This window comes from Pinus tabuliformis, chromosome 5_1 (assembly GCF_031772625.1).
Source record: "Pinus tabuliformis cultivar Carrire ecotype Pingquan chromosome 5_1, CPIR1, whole genome shotgun sequence".
NCBI classification, from domain to species: domain Eukaryota; kingdom Viridiplantae; phylum Streptophyta; class Pinopsida; order Pinales; family Pinaceae; genus Pinus; species Pinus tabuliformis.
The window spans coordinates 530776379-530788662 of record NC_142305.1 but is presented as its reverse complement, the minus strand read 5'-3'; the positions used below and the strand labels follow the sequence as shown (position 1 = coordinate 530788662).

The 12284-nt window shown below is 35.5% G+C and overlaps 1 pseudogene; it reads right to left on the bottom strand.

Moving 5' to 3' along the window:
• Positions 1-6426, bottom strand: part of LOC149165872 (FRIGIDA-like protein 3) — a 62367-nt pseudogene extending 55941 nt beyond the window's left edge.
• Between the last annotated feature and the right edge of the window lie 5858 nt (positions 6427-12284).

Here is a 12284-nt window from a genome sequence, read left to right as displayed (position 1 = left end):
ATGCATTTTGCTTCCACACAGTTCTCCTGCATACCTTCCTTCCACAAAATACTAATTTTTAAACAATCAAAGCCACTTAATATTAATCACTATGCACCATGTATCAATCAGAGAAGTTATGTGGAGTATGTAATTTCTTTGATTCCCTATGGTTTCACGCTCAAAAATAATTTTCACCAGTCTTTGATTCTCTAAGATCATGCAAATTTGATTTGCTTCATCCGATTACAACTCACCAATTCCTATCCTTTTTTCCTCTAGAACAAAAAGTAAATCAAGCGTATGACTAGAAGCACATAAGTCATCGTTTATGAAATACTCGTCTCCTTCGAGATCACGTTCAATGCACTTGTCAAATGACTTGGTTCTTTGCACTAAATGTTGCAAATCGAAATATGTCTTCCATGCATGTTCAATAATTTGCAATCTTTCGCATATATTAATGATCATATATGCATTCAATGTTTTCATTGTGTGGAATCTGACAGTGAAATAAACTTTTATTATATGAAACGCTTCTCTACCTTCCTTTATCTCTGCACATGGCTTTTGTCAACACCGCTGCACTTCGCACATGTGCATTATGTGGCCGACAAACAACATGTCTTAGAATTGTAGCGAAACGTGAATATTTTTTAATACATTGTACGAAATGCAAAGGTGTGGATTCATACATTGTACTGAACATAGTTAATAGTTACACATTAAAAGTAGACTTTACTAGGTTTATTATGTTCAAAGATTTCAGTTCTTTTACACATTGTATTTGATGGCTAACTATAAGAATTAATGTATCTGAAGGTGCATATTATCTCAAAAAAAAAATTGTTCCTTCAAACAAATTTGCGAGCAGCTTCTAGTTTCTGATTTAATGGAAAACAATAGTTTGGTTGACTGTCTCTTCAATTCTAAAATATCAACGTGCCTATCATGGCTCGAGTGATATAAAATTGCAATGGGAATACCCAAGGGGCTAGCTTCCCTGCACAAACTCACCAAGACATCAATTCTTACAAAAACCCGAAGTGTAGTGTAGTTCAATCAGATTGACACGTTTTTGCACAGGTACGAGAAATGCGAAGGATTTTATTACATGTTAAGATTCAAAGGCTGAAAGCATTAGGTTTTTTAACAAATCTGTAAACATAATACTAATATGAGTTTTTCCTTGTGCAGAGCTTATAATGAAATCTTTCATTATGCGGAGGAAGCTTATCTCTGTTTTAGTTTGAAGAAGTTAAATGTGCAAGGCTTAAAATAAAAGCTTCCATTGTGTAGAGGAATAAAATAAGAATTTTAAGAGCTCGTGTTGGATTCTGTATAGCCATAATTGCAAGAGGTGTTTCATTGTCTAGAGTTGTCTTTGTGCACAGCTTACAATGAAAGGTTTCATTGTGCGTAGGAAACTTATCTCTGTTTTAATTTGAAGAAGAATCTTTCATTATGCGGATGAAGCTACTTACGCAGGTGCGTAGTCGTGAATTGAATGATGAAAAGACTAATATATATCTGGAGCATTGTTTTCTGTTAATCAAAGGATAGACATTGGGATGATAAAAAATCTGGATGTTAGCTTTATGTGTGATACAAATATTTTTGAACATGTTTCAGACACAAAATAGTACTTTCACTAATTGACCATGTACTTAAAATAGCAGAGTGTGAAACATTTACTCTTTGAAGAATGTGTTTAATGTTGGGAGTATTGTTGGAGTTTTTGTTGCTTTACATAAACTATTATGCCTGAAGTTGATTTCACATAAAAATCACATATGTGGCTTTCAATAGTGTCTGTGACCCTGTCATCTAGCCACTCTAGGACTGCGTAGCCATCACATCCACTCTTCCGCTCATTATAATTATAAATGTGAGCATTTTCAAGTTGTTGTGTTCATGGGCAAAGGCAGCACAATGATGTATTTATGGCACATCCCTAGATAGATCATCTATCACAGAAAGAGAAATAGATCAAGAAAGGAAACTTAGCTCGTCTCTAAAATATTGCACTTTGACACTATGAATTAAAGTTTATGTTCCTTGCTCCGCACACTTTTTCTCCCATAAAAGACGAATTGTTCACACGCATTAAAAAACACTTAATTTAATATTGCATAATAATTATTATTATTTAATCCACAAATGTGAAATCACATATGCACATAAGATTTGAAAACATTTTGCAAAGACCAAACGGTTCACATTTCGCTATTTGAAATACATAATCGATTTGTCAAATTTCCTATAGATATGAGAAAATGATTTATGTGGAATGAAGCTGCATGGGAAATGTGAACTGACTCGTTTCCCTAGAAATCACCACCTTCTACTAAATTTCCTTTGAAACATGTTACAAAATCTTTGTATCAAAGATAAAACTGCCATCCATGTTTTTTATTGTCCCAATGTCTTGGATGCAATATTGACGACATACAACAATTTGCTTTAGCCTAAGGCTTAGGCAAGACGCAGGGTGACAGTAAACAATGTGACAGGAACTGCATGTGAAGGCGAAGGAATTACCATCCTTGGTATGGTAATGACGATTGAATTGAAAGAAAGCAGTTGATATTATCCCCGAATCATATTGCAACAGAAAAGAACACATAGACCACCCTTTCGACCCATTAGGTATTAGGATGATATGATCGAAAGAGGATAATGCTAGCAGGAATTGGTATCAATTTGAGAGGTGGAACGTGTATGTCATTCTTTTGAATTGAATTGAAAAATATTTCACACACATTCCACATAGAAGTGTAGTGATCTGGATCTACAAGTAGTAATGATGAAGCCAATGTAATGATCATATATGGGAAGGAGAAAGTGTTGCGAGTCTGCGAGAGTTATAAAACACCAACCAATAGAGGGAAGCTAACAGAAGAACCAATAGAGGAAATTTCAGAGTCTATGAGAGTTCAGCATAGTAGAATAGTTTGTGATTGTGACAAGAAGAGTGGCGCAAGAATAGCGTGAGGGATAGATGAAGCTACGCTATTAATAGAGAGAGAGGAGTTAAAGGAATGTTAGCAACAAAGAGTGTGCATCTAGGAAGAGCATATATTGTTTGTCGATCTAGTATGATATGATTATGGAAGAAGGCACAACGTCGGGAGAGCCAAAGATGTCAGAAGGGAAATAAGGGAATTCGTTTATTGGTGGTGGCCCAATCACGCCAGGTGGCCCGGAAAAGAGAAGGCCACTTCCGCTTATGAGGATGGTTTAAATAGTGAGTCACAGTTTCACCAGTTAAGATAACCCAACACAAATTATGGGAATGCCCGATGATTATGGGAGATCCCTGCTATTCCAAAGAGTGCTTGTAATCGAGGTTGTAGCAGTGGCATGGGATTTGGTCCTTATGCACACGAGGGTGGAATGAGGAGTCCCGATCATGAACCCCTACCTTGGTGGGTAAACAAGACTATTATTTACACCAACCCTCTAGGTATCATGAAGAAGGTAAAGAGTTTGATTTCAAGCTAATCCCTACCAAGGAAATGACAAATTGGAGCAGCACGAAGTAGGCAAAGGTTAGATACATACATAGAACTCAGTCAACCTCAGTAAGCACAAATGTTATCTAACCCACAGTGATAGCAGAAGGACTGAGTGGCTCGAAATGAGCTACAATTTTGTGTTGGGGGGCTGTTGGAGGCCGAAATGTTTTGAAATTTTTTATAATATTATTGCAAAAGATTGCGTAGAAGAAATTGGCGCATATTTTCTATAAAGTCAAAATTACCAAGATTGATGTTCCTTAATTGTATACAAACTTTGATTTGAAGGACAAAACCCTTTGGCATGTTTTATTTTTAGATGTTCCACCGTGTTGATTGAATGAATGTAAGTTTTATAAAATTAAAACTTCATTCTTAATAAAAAGTTTTGAAGAATATGAAAAAGGATGTTTTTTTGTAATAATGATTAATAGTTTCTAGTAAATTTATTGTTGTAAATTAATGTTTCTTATTTAAAAGGAAATAGTAATAAGTATTTAATCCACAAATGTGAAATCACAAATGCACATAGTATTCGGAAACCTTGAATACCAAGAAACTGCTCTTTTTTAGTCTGAAATTGATCGTCCTTATAATGACTATCTGTTACATCACAAATTAAAGTTTTTGTTCCTAGTTGAATTAATTTTGTGTCTACGGAATAAATTTCCCTTTGCACCCTTGTTGTCCTACACATACCTTGTCCTTCACACATCCTTCATTCCTCACAAATTCACAACTTTATGCAATTGTTCTCTCGCACAAATAAATCTGTAAAAGTTTTCAATGGAAAGGAGATTAAAATGAAATAATAAGGGATAAACGCACTAGCAATTCCTATCTTGTAGTCAGTGTCAAACCTCTAACCGAAGAAACACCCTGCCGCTCTGTCTAATGATGCCAGAACATCCGCAATTGCATTACTATTTGGTTTAATACTAGTGTCGTTGACGAGAGTTCTAGTTACTGATTCTTATTCTGAATCTGAGAATGTCATCAATTTCAGTGTACTTCAGATGAATTATGTTGTGACTTCAATCGGATTTTGATAATATCAACACACTAGTGGTTACTGTGAATTAGAAAAATGATAATACGAAAAAAACATGACGGAGAGCAAGGGGTTTCAGCTCGGAATGACTGCAACTTTAAGTCTCTTTGTTATTTCCTTTGTTTTGATAGTCATTTGCAACAAGGTGATTATCAGCATGTTCACTTATGTAAATAGCAGATTGAGTTTTCCCATTGAAAATCTAATGACCCATCTTGAATTACTAGCGGAATATGATTATTAGCATGCATACGAGCCATACGTATGATAACTACATACATATGCATCGCATGCATTGCACTAGTATACATATTAATTGATTATATAAAATGCCTAAATGTAAGATAAATGAAATAATTGTTAAAAATATTAATTACTCCCTAATTAGCCAATAAATATATATTAATCTAGTATTCATAAAAAAAAATTAATTAAATAAATAAATAAACCATTACTATAATTAAATGAGATTAATATCCACTATTAAAAATTTGTTGACAAGAGAAAGGGGGCTCTTGAAAGATCGACCACTATATACATACATATATATATATATATATATATATATATATATACAGGCGAATGAATCACACACACACACATATATATATATTAAAGAATGGGTGACCGAATGACAAAATCAAGGAATATATTTATATATGTTAGAAAAGGGGCAGTGATCTAATTACATCAAATCAAGAACTCATTTAATATATGCATATTTATTAAAAGTACAATTAAGTTTATCATGAAAATTAAAGAGCTCACTCAATTAGCGGTGACTGACTCGAGAGGGTTTCTTTGAAGGGAAGAAACCTTTCGTTTATAATGAAATATAATGGGTGAAGAAGGGGGTTCAATTTTTTGGGCACGGGAGTTTGAGAATTTCAGGGAAGAAATTATCACTTGGAAAAAAATTGAGGGACTAGCCGGGACTAGCCTTAGGCTCAAAATTCAATTATTCTATTGTATACCTTCCATATTTGGGTGTTGTTCTTGGAGCTTCGGGCAAGGGGCTGGAAGTATTATGGGTCTGGGAGCCAAAGAGACTAATCCCATATATGCAAGGAAGAATTGCTCGGTTTGGTAGCAAGAGCCTAGGACTCGCATTCAGAAACAAAGGGACACCATCCGGGGGTCCACATCAGCCAGGAAAAAAGGATGTGCATAAATTTAGATTGGTATGTTTAGTTATGAACTTGATTAGAAGAAACATACTGCTAGAAATGAAATTATAATGATAGGCTCTACAAAAAAGTTCACAAATTCGATTTTGTAAATAGTGAATACTTTAAAACCTATTTAGTTAACGATTTTTCAGTGTGTTGATTTAGTCAAGAAATTCGTCGATGCAAAATTTATCCAAAAAATGGCTACAATGTACTTTAAAACTGAGGCAAATGTAAAATATTCGTTATTTCTAGTTTACAAATCACTCTTTCTAATTGTGCCTATTAAATTACAAATTAAAGTTTATGTTCCTAATTATTGAATTAATTTTGTGTCTAAGAATTAATGTTTATGTTCCTAGTTAAACTAAATTGTTCTCTCACATAGCGAAATCTGTAAAAGTCTTAAATGGAAAAAAGTCTAAAATTAATTTCGTCCTTACAGAAAAAAATTGCCTCCGCACCCTAGTTCTCCCGCACATACCCCATCCCCCGCACATCTTTCATTCCACACAAATTCACAACTTTGTGCAACTGCTCTCCCGCACTGTTAAATCCATAAAAGTTTAAAATGGAAAGCAACCTAAAATGAAATAATAAAAAATAAACACACTAGAAATATTTGTCTTGTTATCAGTATCACAATACTAACCGAAGAAACACAACCCCCCCCCCCCCTTCATTCTCCCGCACATACCCCGTCCTCCATGTTAGACCAAGAGTAACTCCACGAATTTCATCGTGCTTTGCATTAAGATGGAACATGGATATGTAAATGGAGGGGAAGACTATTGGGTTTCATCTCCCAATGCCTCTTCATCTTCCAATTCTCTTTATTTTTCTATTTACATGAATTTACTTAATCCCAAATATTAGGTGTCAACATTCCCCCCCTTAATTTGAAGGGATGTCACTGAGTCCAAGCATCATTTTGAATCTTTCAAACTTTTCTCTTCAAAGCACTTTGGTGAAGATGTAATCTGCTCATTTGTGGAACAAGGGTGTAGGTGGAATGTCTTGGCCTCAACATGATGTCGAATCAAATGGTATTTTGTATTGATGTGCTTCATTCGATCATGGAACTTTGGGTTCTTGGCCAAATTTATTGCAGAAGTGTTGTCAATCAAAAGAGGATTTGAATGCACTTGTTTCTCCTGAAAATCTTCCAGAATTTTCCTGAGCCACACAATTTCCTTTGTTGCTTCAGCTACTGCTACATATTCTATCTCAATTGTGTAATCTGTTGGAACTTATTGTTTGCGTGACCTCCAGGAGACGTCTTTTGATCCTAGACTCATAACATAACCTGAAATAGATACCTCAGTTTCTTTATCTCCATCAAAGTGTGAATCAAAATATCCAATCAAGATAAAGTCCCCCACCTGCATATAATTAAGGCCAAAGTCTTGAGTTCCCTTCAAGTACTTTAGAACTATTTTTGTAGCATACCAATGACCTTTACAGGGATTTTACATAAACCCTGGAGAGGATTTCAACACCAAATGAAATGTTTGGTCTAGTAGTAGTCAGGTAGTTGAGACTTCCTACGAGTTGTCTATACTTCGTTGCATCCTCAAATTCTTTCCCTTCAATGGATGCGAGATTTAAGTTTTGTTCCATTGGAGTAGTCAAAGGATTGCACTCAGCCATTTCAAACATGTTCAACAGATCTCCAATGTACTTCTTCTGAGAGAGGAATATAAACTTCAGATGTTGAGTTACTTCAATACCAAGATAGCAGTGAACATAGCCCAAATCTGTCATTCCAAAACCTCCTCAAATCCTTCTTTATGGATGCAATGTAGCTCTCATTGTTCCCTGTCATCAGAAGATTATCTACATACACCACAAGATATACAATTATTTTGCCAACTTTCTTGACAAACAAAGTTGCATCATCACGATCATAATATTTGAAGTGGAGTTTCAGAAGATGCTCAATTAACTTCTCGTACCAGGCTCGTGATGCTTGCTTGAGGCCATACAAGGATTTTACAAGCTTGCATACTTTGTGTTCTTGACCCTTCACAACAAATCCTTCTAGTTGGGACATAAAAACATTCTATTTTAGATCTTCATTCAAGAAAGTAGTTTTTACATCCATTTGATGGACTTTCCAACCATTCTGAACTTCCAAGGCAAAGGGTGATTGGATGGTGGCCCATTTTTCTGTGGGAGAAAAAGTCTCCACATAGTCAACCCCTTCCTTCTGTGAAAAAATTGTTGCCACAAGCCTTGCTTTGTGCTTGTCAAGTGAGCCATCTTCTTTATACTTGTTCTTGAAGACCCACTTGCAGTCGACTAGTTTGGTTCCCAATGGAGGATCAACTAGTTTCTAGGTGCCATTCTTTATCAGAGCATCACATTCTTTTTGCAACGCTTCTTTCCATTCATCATGAGAAGCAACTTCTTTGAAGGAAGTTGGTTCGAAATTTGTAGAAAAAATTAGTTCACAATCATAAGAAACATCCATATCGATAGGTGAATCAGGATTGTCTACATCACCTCCTTTTTGTCTGGTTAAGCTTCTTGTTCCTATCTTTCCAACCTCATCAGGATGAACACTTTCAAGTGTCTTTGTCAGCGATTTTGGAGGACCTTTCTGAGATGGCCCAGGTTGCTCAGTTGACTGAGATGAGGCTGAATCAAGATTTAGTCTCCCAATTTTTTCAATCACATCACTCAAAGTGTCATCATTGGCTGGAGCTTCATATGGGGGAGAGAGTGCTTTAGAAGAAGATTCCGCAAATTGATCCAGTATAGGAACCCCCCCTTCAAGATGTGGAATCTCACTATCAAATTCTTGAAAAGACTTTGGATATCCAAATCTATCCAAACAATCAAGTTGTTGTTCAACAACGTTTCCAGTCTTGGAAGATTCAAGAAAGATCACATATCTATATATTATAAACTTCTTGTTCACTTCATCATAAGGACGATATGGTTTGGAGGTATTTGAGTACCCCAAGAAGATACATTTGTGACTCCATGCACCAAGTTTGTTTCTCTGTTCCTTATGTATCAAGGCATAGCAGGTGGAAGCAAAAACCCTGAGATGTCTCATCGAAGGAATGTGACCATATCACATTTCATAGGGAATCTTGTTTTTTATAGCATTAGACGGACACTTAATCTTTATATACACTGCACATAGAACTGCATCAGCCCAAAACATCAACTTAACATTCTTGAAAAAAATCATGGAGCATACCATATTTAAGATTGTCTTGTTCATTTTTTCAACTACTCCATTATGTTGGGGATTATAAAGCATGGTTGTTTGATGTTTGATCCCATGCTGGCGAAGATAGTTTTAAAATTCATTTGAAGTTTATTCTTTTTCATTATCAATGTGAATAGAGCCAATATCAGATTGTGCATCATTTTCAATCCATGCATGAAAGGTCTTGGATGTTTCAAAAGCTTCAGATTTGTTCTTCAATCAATAAACCCAACACATTCTTGTGTAGTCATCAATAAATGTCATCATATATTTATTACCATTTGTAGAAGGAACAGGCATTGGTCCACATAGATCAGAGTGATTGAGTTCAAGTTTTCTATGTGCTCTGGAATGAGAATCATGAAAAGATTGTTTGTTGTTCATTTCTAGGATACAAGCATCACATTGCTTAAGTTTCCTGAAAATTGTAGGCAAACTAGTAACACCATTTTTCTTCAGCAAACGAAGGTTGTCATAGTTCAAGTGTCCAAATCTAGCATGCCATAAAATACTTGATGGAAATGCACCTTCATCATAGTGAGAACTATATGAAAATTTGTGTGCACAAGTAGAGGTTCCTTGCAAATTTAGAAGTCTTTCTTCTTCTAACTCAATCATGAAAAGTGAGTGATCTGATGTTTTTATGACCTCAACCTTGCCATCAAATATGTGAATGGAGTGTCATTGTTGGTGATGTGGACCAAAGACAACAAGTTTCCCCTCAACTCTGGGAGGTATAGAACATCATGTAGAAGAAAGTCTAGAAGACCAAATAGTTTGAGCTTGATAGTGCCAAGCCCTGTTGGCTTGATTTTTTACTTGTCTACAAAGTATACCACTACATCAACATTATCAGTGAATTCTTCAAAGAAAACTCTTCTAAAAGTCATGTCGCAAGTTGCTCCTGAATCAAGCAACCAAGCATCTTTCCATGAAGCAATTGAAGCATTGAATAAGTCTTCAGTTACTCCAACGTTGCAATGTGCCATAACATAATGAGCAGATTCAGGTGCTTTACCTTTCCCTTTGTCAATTGTTTTACCTTTTTCTTCATTTATTTCCTACTCAATTTGGTCCCAAGGAAACTTACAAGTGGAAGCACCATATCCATCTGTATTGCATCGTATGCAATGAAGATCAAACTTTTCTCCTTGGAACTATCTACTCCCCTGCCATTAAAATTCCTCCTTCCTCGTCCCCTTCAACCACCTCTTCCTCTAGAAGAATCTTGTGGATGATTCTTCTCCTTTTGTGCAAGGTGCACGACTTCTTTAGAAGACTGAGGAGTTTTCTTCTTCCCAAAAGCCTTCTCTCTTTCAGCAAATTTTTTCTGAAGGGAATCAAAGGTAATCTCCTTAAGATTTCCACTTGCTTACAATGACTCAAGATAATGTGAATAGGTGGGATATAGTGCTTTGGCATAAGCTATGAGAGGAATATCTATTTCAACACCAGTGGCTTTTATGTCATGCATAATCAATCCTACTTTTGATGCTAAGGAAAGAGGGTCATCATTTTTCAATTCAAGATTGAACAATTTTATCATCAATTGAACTAATTCAAGTTCAGAGTATGAGTCATACAATTCCTTCAACTTATTTAAGGCTTCAAAGGCATTTGAAAATGGTGAAATATGGCAACTCACCTCTTCATTTACTGATGTTGCAATCAAGGCATAAGCCTTGTTATTCTTGTTTTCCCAAATAGAAATCTCCTTGTCTGAAATGGGATTTTCCAATGCATTGTCTCTTTCTCCTTCACAAATTATCTTCCACAATTCATTGAAAATAAGCGTGTGTTTTATTTTCAGGGACCACTCATGATAGTTCACTTTTCCAAAAAGAACTACACCCACAACAGATATAAGTGAATACACCATCAAAAAACTATCTTCTTTCGATTCAAAATCACAATGTTACTTGATGTCTTCTATTTACTTAACGTCTTCTATTTAAATGACATACCTTCACTCTTCATGATGCATCTATATAATCATAACATGTCACACCATATATTAAACCTCTCTCTAATATATTTACACCATACATGGGTATTTCATAATGGGAAAATTCAATGAACTCAATGTATGGTTTTAACATTAATTATGGTCTTCCATATATTGTCATCGCACCATACCACATATACATAACATATGGACTTTCCATATTTCATATATATATGCAATATGTAGCCTTTAAAAGGAAGATTATTCCAACCATCTCATTTTTTATCATATGTTCCATGGGAACATATTTGACCCCAAGCAGCGTTCAAAAAATGAAATCAAGTCACATCCACTAGTGCACAAGAGATTTGTACTCAATATTTAAGTGCACCTCACGGCTTTCAAACACTTTTCAACGTAACGTTCCTAAATTAGAAAGTTCGAGGATTCATGCAGTACAGAATACCGTATCATAACTCCAATTCAACATTCAATATATATCATATGACCTTCATTCCAGCCTAACATTTCAAAACTAACCATGATACTCGGCCAAGGAACAATATGGAGATCATATATTAATTCACCAAAATTGTTTTTAACGCCATAAAACAAATTCAACACAGATAGAGCGCATGCCACGATGTTTAATAAAGTTCTTTAATGCACATACTAGATGCTCACCGCACAGCGGGTTTAACGGACAGGGATGAACGCACCACCAGATACAATATGCAAAGCTCAATGTTTAGCACATCGATCAGGCTTTCACCGCACCATACACATATAATTTGCAGGAGAGTAGTGTACACCAGAGAGAAGCATCAAATGGATCGTACGCAGAGAGCAGAGAAAGCTTTGTCCAAACATAGAGAAAATAGGGATAGAAAATATCATAGAGAATTTGCAGGAGTTACATGCAGAAAGAGGCTAAAAATAGGGGTTGGCTTTAATAACATGTTATACCAAAAGTAACTCCACCAATTTCATTGTGCTTTGGAACATGGATATATACATGGAGAAAGACACTATTGGGCTTCATCTCCCAACGTCTCTTCGTCTTCCAATTCTCTTTATTTTTCTATTTACAATATTCATATAGATTTACCTAATCCCAAAGATTAAATATCAACACTCCACACACCCTTCATTCCACACAAATTCATAGCTCTATATAACTCTCTCTTGCACAATTAAATCTGTAAAAGTTTTAAGGAGAAAAGGTTTAAAAATAATTTAGTTTCTGCACATGTCCCCCGCATATCCTTATGGATTCGCAATGTTTCGTATATCTAGATAACAGAGACTAATCTTGTAACATGCAGAGCAAAGAGAAATGAAGTGCGGAAGAAAGAATTTGCAGAGAAACTGTGTACAATAGAGTTTTACATGTGTAGTA